Source organism: Leuciscus leuciscus (assembly GCF_965113295.1).
Source record: "Leuciscus leuciscus genome assembly, chromosome: 4".
NCBI classification, from domain to species: Eukaryota; Metazoa; Chordata; class Actinopteri; order Cypriniformes; family Leuciscidae; genus Leuciscus; species Leuciscus leuciscus.
Window position 1 is genome coordinate 20,312,578 of NC_138728.1, and position 10,373 is coordinate 20,322,950.

A 10,373-nucleotide genomic window follows, 5' to 3' on the forward strand; every position below is an offset into this window, starting at 1 on the left:
ACGCGGCTTGCGTATTTTTCCAGTTGTTTTCAATGGGAGCGCCGCGTTTTTTAAACGCCATGAGCATAACGAGGCACTGAGCGTTTTTTTCACACTGAAGCGCTGAGCGCTCAGTATTTTTTACAGGTCACTGAGAGTTGAATCGACCAACCGCCACATTCTGCTTGTACAACGTCAACAGATGACAACAACAAGCATATTAACGGAACAAAATAATTTAAAACAAGAGCCAGAGGAAATATGTTACATTGTATCAACATTTTAATATAGAATCAGCACAGAAACAAAATATGTGTTAAATGAGATACTAGTAACACTTTCACGGATATTCCGTATCATAACAAGCAAAGTGTCTCAACTGAATAAAATGCTGCACTGCTAAAACGCTCTCAAGCACCCATAGCTAGGCGTTTTCAGCTGAGCGCCTAGCGTTTTCAGCTGGCTAAAAACGCTTTGGTGGACACATGGCCTAATGCTCAGAGCGCTGTTTGCCCTGTCAGGGCTTTGTGGATGTATGTGAATCGCTCGGCTGCTTTTCGTCAGTCGGACCAGCTGTTCGTGTGCATTGGTGGATGTACTAAGGGACGTGCTGTTTCAAAACATAGAATTTCTCACTGAATTGTGGATGCTATTGCATTGGCTTATGAATGCCAGGAGAAAGATTGTCCCCTTAACATCAGGGCTCATTCGACGAGGGTGACCGCCTCCTCGTGGGCCTGGTCTAAAGGTATGTCTATCCAGGATTTATGTCTTACTGCTGGCTGGTCTTCTCAGAACACATTCGCCAGGTTTTACACCGTCTGTAGCGTCACAAGTGCTTTCAGTGAGTTGAGTTTTTACTCATGTATTATAAAAACTGTTATAATCAGCTATGCAGTAGTTACCATTATGTTGCTAACTCTGTGTTTATTGTTTATGGCTATTAAGGTTGATGCAGCTGTCACCGCAAATGCCGTTGACACTGTGTTTAACTCTCATGCTTTCAGTCGTGATTCTGACGTAATTGTCACACCCATGCATTTTATACTGCCCGCGAACCTGTCAGTATTTGCATGCTTCGCGTCAATTGGCCAGCTGTCCCCAGCTGACGTTAGCCCATAAGATTTCAGCAAAAGTGGAGAAGAGAGGAGTTCCCATAAACGTCACACTGACGTAATGTCACAATAGTAACCGGAGACGTTCTCAGTTCATGGAACAATTGTGTGTTTGTGTGCAAAACAAATAGTCCTTTGAATGTAATGTAATGTAATGTTTGTATTTAGGGGTTAACTGTAAAATAAGGTAACCCAAACAGACAAATATGGTAGCCCATATATATACCGTTGTGGCCCATAAGAGACCTAGATAAGACCTATCTGGGTCCCATCATCAACCCATGTGGGCAGACTCCTGTAGGCCCTATATGGGAGCTACCTAGGTTACCCATATGGGCCCGATATGGAGCCCATCAAGAGCCCATCATCAACCCATCTGGGCTAACCCATGTGGGGCCTCCATGGAAACTGAGGACAAAATTAGCTGTCATTAGATATCAGCCCAAGTGCAACCCCTTTGGGCCTCATATGAGTTTGTTAGCTAATGGAGCCCGGCAAAAGACATCTAATAGTCGTCCAAACACAGCCCTGATGCCTAGGCTAAAAGAAGGCATAATTTGGGCAGTCAGTAAAAATGTTATAGATGTCTAATCTATTTCCATGACTAATGTGAATTAAATTGTTCTGTCAACAAACTGAATGGACGGGATAGTTGATCATTTATATACGGAGTGTTGGTTAATGATCTGGTTTTGTGTAAAATCATCAGTGTAATACTAGCTATATTTCTTTTAGTTTTCAAATATCCTTACCGATATTTTGGAAGAAAAAAAAAAACATTAAAACATCTTTTGGTCAGGTAAATGACATTAAGGCAAAAAAAAAATTAACACTAAGGCAAAAGTTAAGCCATAATGAAGTTACAACCCAGTTAACACAGAACGTTCCCCTAACGTTCCTGTTTGGTTATTTTTGGGGGGAACCAAATAAGAACATTCTCTATTGGTTCTTTTTTTTTTGTAACCTTATTCCCAGAATGTTCCCTGCAAGTTATTTTGGGCATTATTTTATAACCTAAAGAAAACGTTCCCTGCAAGTTATTTTTGGGCTTTATTTTATAACCTAAAGTGAACATTCCCAGAACGTTCCCTGCAGGTTATTTTTGGTTAACTGAGTTGATGCAGGAATTCAGCATAAGGGATACAATGGAAGCGATTTGAGATTAAAATTGATAAGGCACGCTAAAAATTTAAACATTCACAGCAGCCGAAAACAAACTAAATTTGAGGTGCACAAACTTTCTACAGGCCTCCAGAGAAATCAAGTGTTTGCACAATTTAAAGATTTAAATTGTGTTAAAAATATTCACCTAAACTATGATCAGTTAGTTCCACAAGCCAGAGAAAAGATTGCATTACCATTATTATACAGCAGAAGGCGCTCATGTACAATGTTTTTAGTGTTTAGTTGTAAGCATTTTCCGGGAAGGCCCCCCCAAACTGCATTCAGGTCTTGATTCTTGAAGCAAATTACTAGACAAGTTAGACAACTGACAAATTGAATCCAGATAGATTGGGGAATAGTGTTGGAAACACTTACAAGCACATTATCAATATCACCTGATGAAGATTTACTATCCACATGTGCAGAATCATGTTGTGATTAGTTAGTATTTAACCACCGATACTTGGCAATTCTCTTGAAAAAACACTTTTTTCCGTCATCTGATAATTGTAACATGAGGGGATGAGCAGCTTCAACAGTAAAGGGATATAATAAATTAGAAGCATATTGTAAACACCGTAATTTTGATTTCACGTGGCTATTATTTAGATATTAAAAGTAATTGTTAAGATGAAAAAATGTACTCGGTTACTAATGTAACCTCGGTTCTCTCTAGAAGAGGGAACGAGTACTGCGTAAGTATCTTACGCTAGGGGAAAATCCCTTTTCCGCGAGATATTGAAGCCAAAAAATTATCCTTAATTTTGTATTATTGTAAAACGCGTTGCGGCAGCATACAGACATAGGCAAGACGGCTCATGTGCCTATTGGCTGTTCTGCGGCAACTGCAGCAGCCTATCGAGCGAGCGTGACGTCAGACCCAATGAGGGTGCTTCGCGCCCACTGCGTCACATCCCGCCGAAACGGGCGTGGCTTAGGCCTATAAATACAGCTCGCAGGCAGCTGATATCTGGTTTTTCATCGCCGAAGCTAACCAGAGCGTGTGCATGCACGGCAAGATACGCAGTACTCGTTCCCTCTTCTAGAGAGAACCGAGGTTACGTTAGTAACCAAGTACGTTCTCTTACGAGAGGTCTCTCGTACTGCGTAAGTATCTTACGTTAGGGGACCCAATGTAAAACGCCGTGCATGCTGGGATCTGACACCAAAGACCCAAGGGCGAAAGCCCGGGGTTCATATAGTGCATAATCACCAGGGGAACTCACAGGGAGTCCGGAAAGAGGGAGGGGCGGAGCCGCGCTCTTCCACATATAGCAGCGTCCCTTAGACGCAAATTACATCATACAGACAGGGCGGAGTACGGCCTGAGCTGATGGGAAATTGTGGGTCTTATTTATTTGCCCATAAGCATTTTGCGGTCGATCAGCGGGCAGTGCTCATCGAGCAGTGCTCAGCAGACACAGTATTCTGAACCGATAGCATCAGAACAGACAGTACTGGTATATTTAGACCGACAACAGCCTGGCCTGTAAGGCGGGAACCTCTAGGTTATAAAACCTTATAAATGTAGACGGGGAGGCCCAGCCTGCCGCCATACATATATCTTGCAAGGCAATCCCACTTGACCAGGCCCACGACGAAGCCATGCTTCTCGTGGAGTGCGCTCTGACACCCAACGGGCACTGCATACCCTTGGAAGTGTACGCCAGCGCAATGGCGTCAACTATCCATCTGGATAGGCTCTGTTTCGACGCGGCTAGTCCCTTGGAACGTCCGCTGAACGAAACGAAGAGCTGCTCCGTCTGTCTGAAGACAGATGAGCGAGACACATAAGCTCTTAATGCCCTGACTGGGCAAAGGAGGCTCGCGTCTCCTTCCTCGTCAGAGACCGGTAGGGCTGACAGGGAAATGACCTGCGCCCTAAACGGTGTGTTGAGGGATTTTGGAACATAACCGTGCTTAGGTTTGAGTATAACTCGAGTAATTAGGCCCAAACTCCATGCACGTCGCGCTTACTGAGAGCGCGTGTAAGTCCCCTATGCGCTTCACCGAAGCGAGAGCCAGAAGAAACACTGTCTTGAAAGACAGGTGTTTAAGATCAATCGTCTGTAAAGGCTCGAATGGGTCACCTTTCATGGCCTCCAGTACCACAGAAAGGTCCCATACAGGGACTGAGGGAGGTCTGGGAGGATTCAGTCTCTTAGCTCCTCTAAGGAAGCGGATGACTAAATCGTTCCTTCCTATTGACTGACCAAGCGTTGTTTTTGAGAACGCTGCTATGGCCGCCACATAAACTTTGAGCGTGGAAGGGGACCTGCCCTTGTCCAACAGCTCTTGTAGGAAGGAGAGAACCTCCGTCACCCCACAGTCTGGGGGCGACACGCCACGAGCTGTGCACCAGCTGGAGAACACTGACCATTTCGAGGAATAGAGACGTCGCGTAGACGGAGCTCTAGCCTGCGTGATCGTGTTTTACTCTCCGCTTGGGAGGTCAGCCGGTACCCGTTGATGGCCCAAACATGAAGGGACCACAGCTCTGGGCACGGATGCCAAATCGAGCCCTTGGCCTGAGAGAGGAGGTCCCTCCTCACTGGCACTGGCCATGGGGCAGTGCTCGCTAGCTGCATCAGAACTGGGAACCAGGGTTGGTTTTTCCAGAACGGCGGTACGAGTAGCACTGAGCATCCTTCTTCCCTGATCCGCTCTATCACCTGAGGCAGGAGAGAGACGGGAGGAAAGGCATAGAGCGGGCGGCGGGGCCATACATGAGCCAGCGCGTCCCTGCTCTTGGAGAAAAATTCCAGACAGTGAGCGTTTTCTTGAGACGCGAACAGGTCTACTTCCGCTCTGCCGAATTTCTTCCACAGCAGCTGGACTGTCTGTGGGTGTAGAGACCACTCGCCTGTCGGAACATTGTTCCTGGACAGTCTGTCCGGTCCTACGTTTAGGAGCCCTGGCACATGCGCTGCTCTCAGCGAGAGCAGGTTGCGCTGAGCCCACACCAGGAGGCGTTCTATCAGCCTGTGCAGGTTTCGGGACCTGAGGCCGCCCTGGTGATATATGTAGGACACCACTGACATGTTGTCCGAACGGACCAGGATGTGGTGTCCTCGTATTTGGGGACAAAAACGCGTCAGCACGTTGTCTACTTCCAGCATTTCGAGGCAGTTTATGTGCAGAAGCTTCTCCCGTTCTGACCATTGGCCGAAGAACGGTCTGCCCTCGAGCAGCGCTCCCCATCCCGAGGTGGATGCGTCCATAGACACCACCTTCATACTCGAGGAAGTCCCCAGGCTTACACCTGATTGGTACCAGTCGTTTGCTTTCCAAGGTTTCAGAGCTGCGATGCATTTCTGATTGACCTTGAGACGAAGCAGACCGGAAGCCCACGCTCGGCGCGGCACTCGCGCTTTCAGCCAGAACTGTAGCGGGTGCATGCGAAGCAAGCCCAGCTGAAGAACTGATGCTGCTGAGGCCATGAGACCTAGCATCCTCTGAAATTTCTTGAGCGGGACAGATGCGCCGCAGCGGAAAGAGCTCGCTGAATGTCTAGCACGCGCTGTGGTGACAGTCGCGCTATCATAGACAGCGAGTTCAGTTCTGTGCCCAGAAAAGATATTATCTGTCTGGGGGACAGAACTCTTCGCCCAATTGACTCTGAGACCCAGATTCTCGAGGTGATTGAGTAAAATGGTCCTGTGCTCTATGAGCATCGAGTGAGATTGAGCTAGAATCAGCCAATTGTCCAAGTAGTTCAATACTCGCATGCCCTGTAGCCTGAGGGGTGCGAGCGCTGCGTCCATGCACATCGTAAATGTACGGGGTGCTAGGGACAAGCCGAACGGTAGGACTGTGTACTGATATGCCTGGCCCTCGAAGGCGGATCTCAAATATCGCCTGTGACGTGACGCTATCTGTATTTGAAAATACGCGTCTTTCAGATCTATTGACACAAACCAATATCTTCGGCGAATCTGCGCGAGGATTTTTCTGGTCGTGAGCATTCTGAACTGTCGCTTTGCAAGCACTCTGTTCAGTTGCCTTAGATCTAGTATGGGTCTGAGACCCCCGTCTTTTTTCGGTACCAGGAAGTATCTGCTGTATAGCCCTCTTTCGCTCTGAGCTAGAGATAACGGCTCTATGGCCCCTTTGCTCAATAGTTTCAAAATTTCGGCTCGAAGTAGGTGTGCTACTTCTGTTTTTACCATGGTCTCGACGCGCATCGCATAGCGACGAGGGCGCCAGCGAAACTGTAGCGAATAGCCTCTTTTTATAATGTCTAGCACCCACTTCGAAACCCCGGGTAGTCTTGCCCATGCATCTGCATGAATGGCTAGGGGTTGAATGCGAAGCGCGCTCTGGTCGCTCAGCGACAGAGGGGCTTCAGTGTGCTGTAACACAAGCGTCGCGCTTATGACATTCGAGGCAGAGGGCGCGCTGATAACAGCGGGCAGATAGCCCACGCTCGGCTCCTCTGCGGTGGTTAACCGAGAGGGGGAGGGCTGGGCGAGTCCCGTAGGACTTGTCATGTCTGTGTGTGGATGTGGGCGCGGGATAGCGGGCACATTTACCACACCGAGAGCATTGTCCGCCTGAGCAGAGCGAATGCACGTTGGTTTCGTTTTTACAGAAACCTCGAGACATGTAGGACGTAGTGATTGTGGGCACTGGGCAGTGGGCACATCTGCTACGTTTAATGCGCAATCGAACTGGGTCGATTTTATGTGCGCGAGCCCTGTGTGACGGGCTGTGCTTTTGTGTAGGAATGGGCACTGGGCAGTGGGCATTTTTTCTACACTCATAACACCATCGCCCGTGGCCGGGACAGCAGAAAATACACTCTTTATGGGATTTATCTGGGTAGCCGTAAAAACGGCATTTGTGTGCAGGCAAGCGGGCAGTGGAACCGGCTTGTTGACTGCAAAATACACTGGAACAGTCACATTTCTTGGAACTGAACGAGCGATGCAGATGCAATTTGCGTGCCAGACTTGAGAAGTGTTACGGACCTCGCTCTCCGCGCTTCTAAGTCTGCTGCACAGGCCATAGGACGGAGCATGGCCTCTCTCACTGTGACTGAGAGACAACTATGGCTAACGCTCTCTGAGATGTCTGAGTCTGAGCGCGCCGCGTTCCTCGACGCTCCGCTTTCTCCCACTGGCCTCTTCGGAACTTCCGTCAAAGATTTCGCGAGCCAGTGTCTCCGGACAAGATGGCCGCCACCACGCCTGAATATGAGCCCTCAGCAGAGATGGCCGCCGCCACGCCTGAACCTGAGCCTTCAGCAGAGATGGCTGCCACTAATCCTGAGCCCTCAGTGACCACTACACTAACCATTATGGCCACAGCCATAGTGTGTGTGGTCGGTGCACACATTTGAAGTTCACGTCACAGAGGCTGTTCACATCACGTCTGCCGAGCCTGAGACAGTTCACGTCACGTCTGCCGAGCCTGAGACAGTTCACGTCACGTTCCTGAGCCGTTGTCTGTTCCAGCCCACAACCCCATAGCTATCCCCAAGAAAATAGGGTCCTTGATAGGACCATGGAGGCTGCACCCCCATGGTCCCCTGAATTGCCGGCACCACCCTGGCCACCTGAACTGTCTGGTCTACCCTGGCTTCCTGCACTGCCGGGTCTGCCCACGCCATGCACGGCCCAGGTCCGCCCACGCCTTGCCACGGCCCAGGTCCGCCCATGCCTATTAAGGTTAAGCTTTTAAATTAATTTAGTATGAATAAAACTCTGGATGTAGTATTGTCACATTTTGGGTTTGTTCTTGTCATGTTTCTGTGTCTCGTCATGGTTCCATGTCTGTCATGTGATTCCCTGTTTGTCATGTGATCCTGCCATGTGTCTTGTCATTGGTTAATTATCTGATCATTGTTCACAGGTGTCCCTTGTCTAGTCATTAGTCTTGTGTGTATTTAAGCCCTCATGTTTGCTATGTGCCTTTGTCAAGTATTGTTTCCTGTAACCACTGTTGTGAGTCCTGTTCATGTTCATATCTTGTTTTGAGTTTTCATGCCACGCCATGTTTTTGTTTCATGTTTGGTTTTGTTTATAATAAACTGCACTTGGGTTCTCATTTACACTTGCCTCCAGTGGATCATTTTACAAGTATGCTCTGGAGCGCAGAGTAGCTTTACTGTGACATTGTCCCCCCGAGGCTCATCTGGTCTGTAACTCCTCCGTCTCTGTGAGGGTCTGGAACATTCATTTCACACTGTGGTTTATCACTGGGAGGATCTGGGATTTTTTTTTGTTCATGACAACTTAAAACTATTTGCTTTTTGGATAGTTTTTTTTTTTTTATCATTGCATAAACTACTACTTCTTCAGTGCTCTGAAAATGTAAGGTGTTTATATTGTAAGACTGAAAATACTGGTTGAGGCCTGGTCTATGAGACAAAAGGGCCCTGCTGGCTAATTAACATTCAACCTCCCCCATACAACCTCACTTCCTCTCAGAAACAACTAAGAACTCACACAAGAACATGGTTTAATGTGAATGTTTATCATTGACTGTTATGTTTTTGGTGTCATTTGAAATGTCTCAAAGTGAGTAGTACAGATATCTCATTTCCAGATAGATCAAATAAAAGGAAATAAGGTTTATAGAAGTTTAGAGAAAACTGGTTCAGAGATAAGGCCAGATAAGGCCACCCCCCTGTTGTTGGATTGAAGCCATTTTAGGGTGGTCTCCCCCATCCCCCATGTCACCTGGTCAAAGAGGATAAAGATAAGGTGTTCTCCCTCTCTCTGTCTCTCTTCTTTGCTGGACTTGAATTGAATAGGTGGTCTCTCTCTCTCTCTCTCTCTCTCTCTCTCTCTCTCTCTCTCTCTCTCTCTCTCTCTCTCTCTCTCTCTCAGGTACAAGCTGGGTAAGATTATTTGGTGTAACCAATGTATAACCATGTTCTAGATATTTGAATTGATTGTGGAATTGATCTCTGATATCTGAAACATTACATTGTTACATGTGATTTATTATTCTAACTGATTTTGACATTGTTCATTTAATGGTTAAAAGGAATAGTCAAACATTCGCTCACTTTTAGTGAGGCACAGATATTATTAAAACCTTTCATTTATGGAGTCAGATGAAATAACGAGTAAATACATAGGATTAATGTATTGCAAATTTAACCAACCAATACTTTGCATGAGTGAGGACAGAACACATGATAACCTTCCCCGTACTATTGGAAACCCCTATTGGACCAATATATCGGGCTTTACAATATATATAATTTATTTATATATTCATAGCTAAAATTGTTAATTTTTTTTAATACATTTTAGTAACATTTGTTATTATTCATTGATTATATTTTATTTATAATAATTGAATTTAAAAATAGAGCTAGTTAATTTTATAGAAGCGAGTGTGTGCACGCAAAACAGCTTAGAAATTATATTAAATTATAAAAAAAAAAATAATAATAATAATTTGAAAATGTAAAAATGCAGTTTTCTGTGATGGTTGTGTTTAGGTGTAGGGGATAGAATATGCAGTTACAGTACAAAAAAATCATTATGGCAATGGAAAGGATTTTTCTTACAGATTCAACTTAAGGAATTATTAAACATTTCACATGGGTGAGAGGGCTTGTGACACACATACCCCTGATAAATAAAAAATACACTTTAAGTTCAAGTCAAGTTTTTCCACAGACCATCGATGTAGAATATTTGTTTTTATTAAGACTTTAAATAATTAATTTAATTTAATTTAAAACATCTTTTATTTTTAAAATATCTAATTTAAACGTTTAACTATAAATAACTTTTAAGATTATACTTTGAAATAAATTTAGCACTAACAAAACATTCACAATATCTCATCCTGATCACTGAACACAGCCCTCTGACTCAGAGACTGACAGACAGTGCTGTGAGAGGCGCTTCAGGAAAACACTCAGGATCTTTTGTATTACAACTTTAAACTCATTGCATTTTTGTAAACCCATTCATACGTTGGACATCTATGTGTTAGGAGCTACTTCTTCAACTCTCTAAAAATGATTTTATTTTTATTTGTGTTTATCTAAAACTAAAATAATTGGATCAGTAAATTTAGAAAGATTTTTATTTTTAAATTGAACGATATAATAATTTAATTTATATTATTTTAAAGAACAGAATGTTTTTC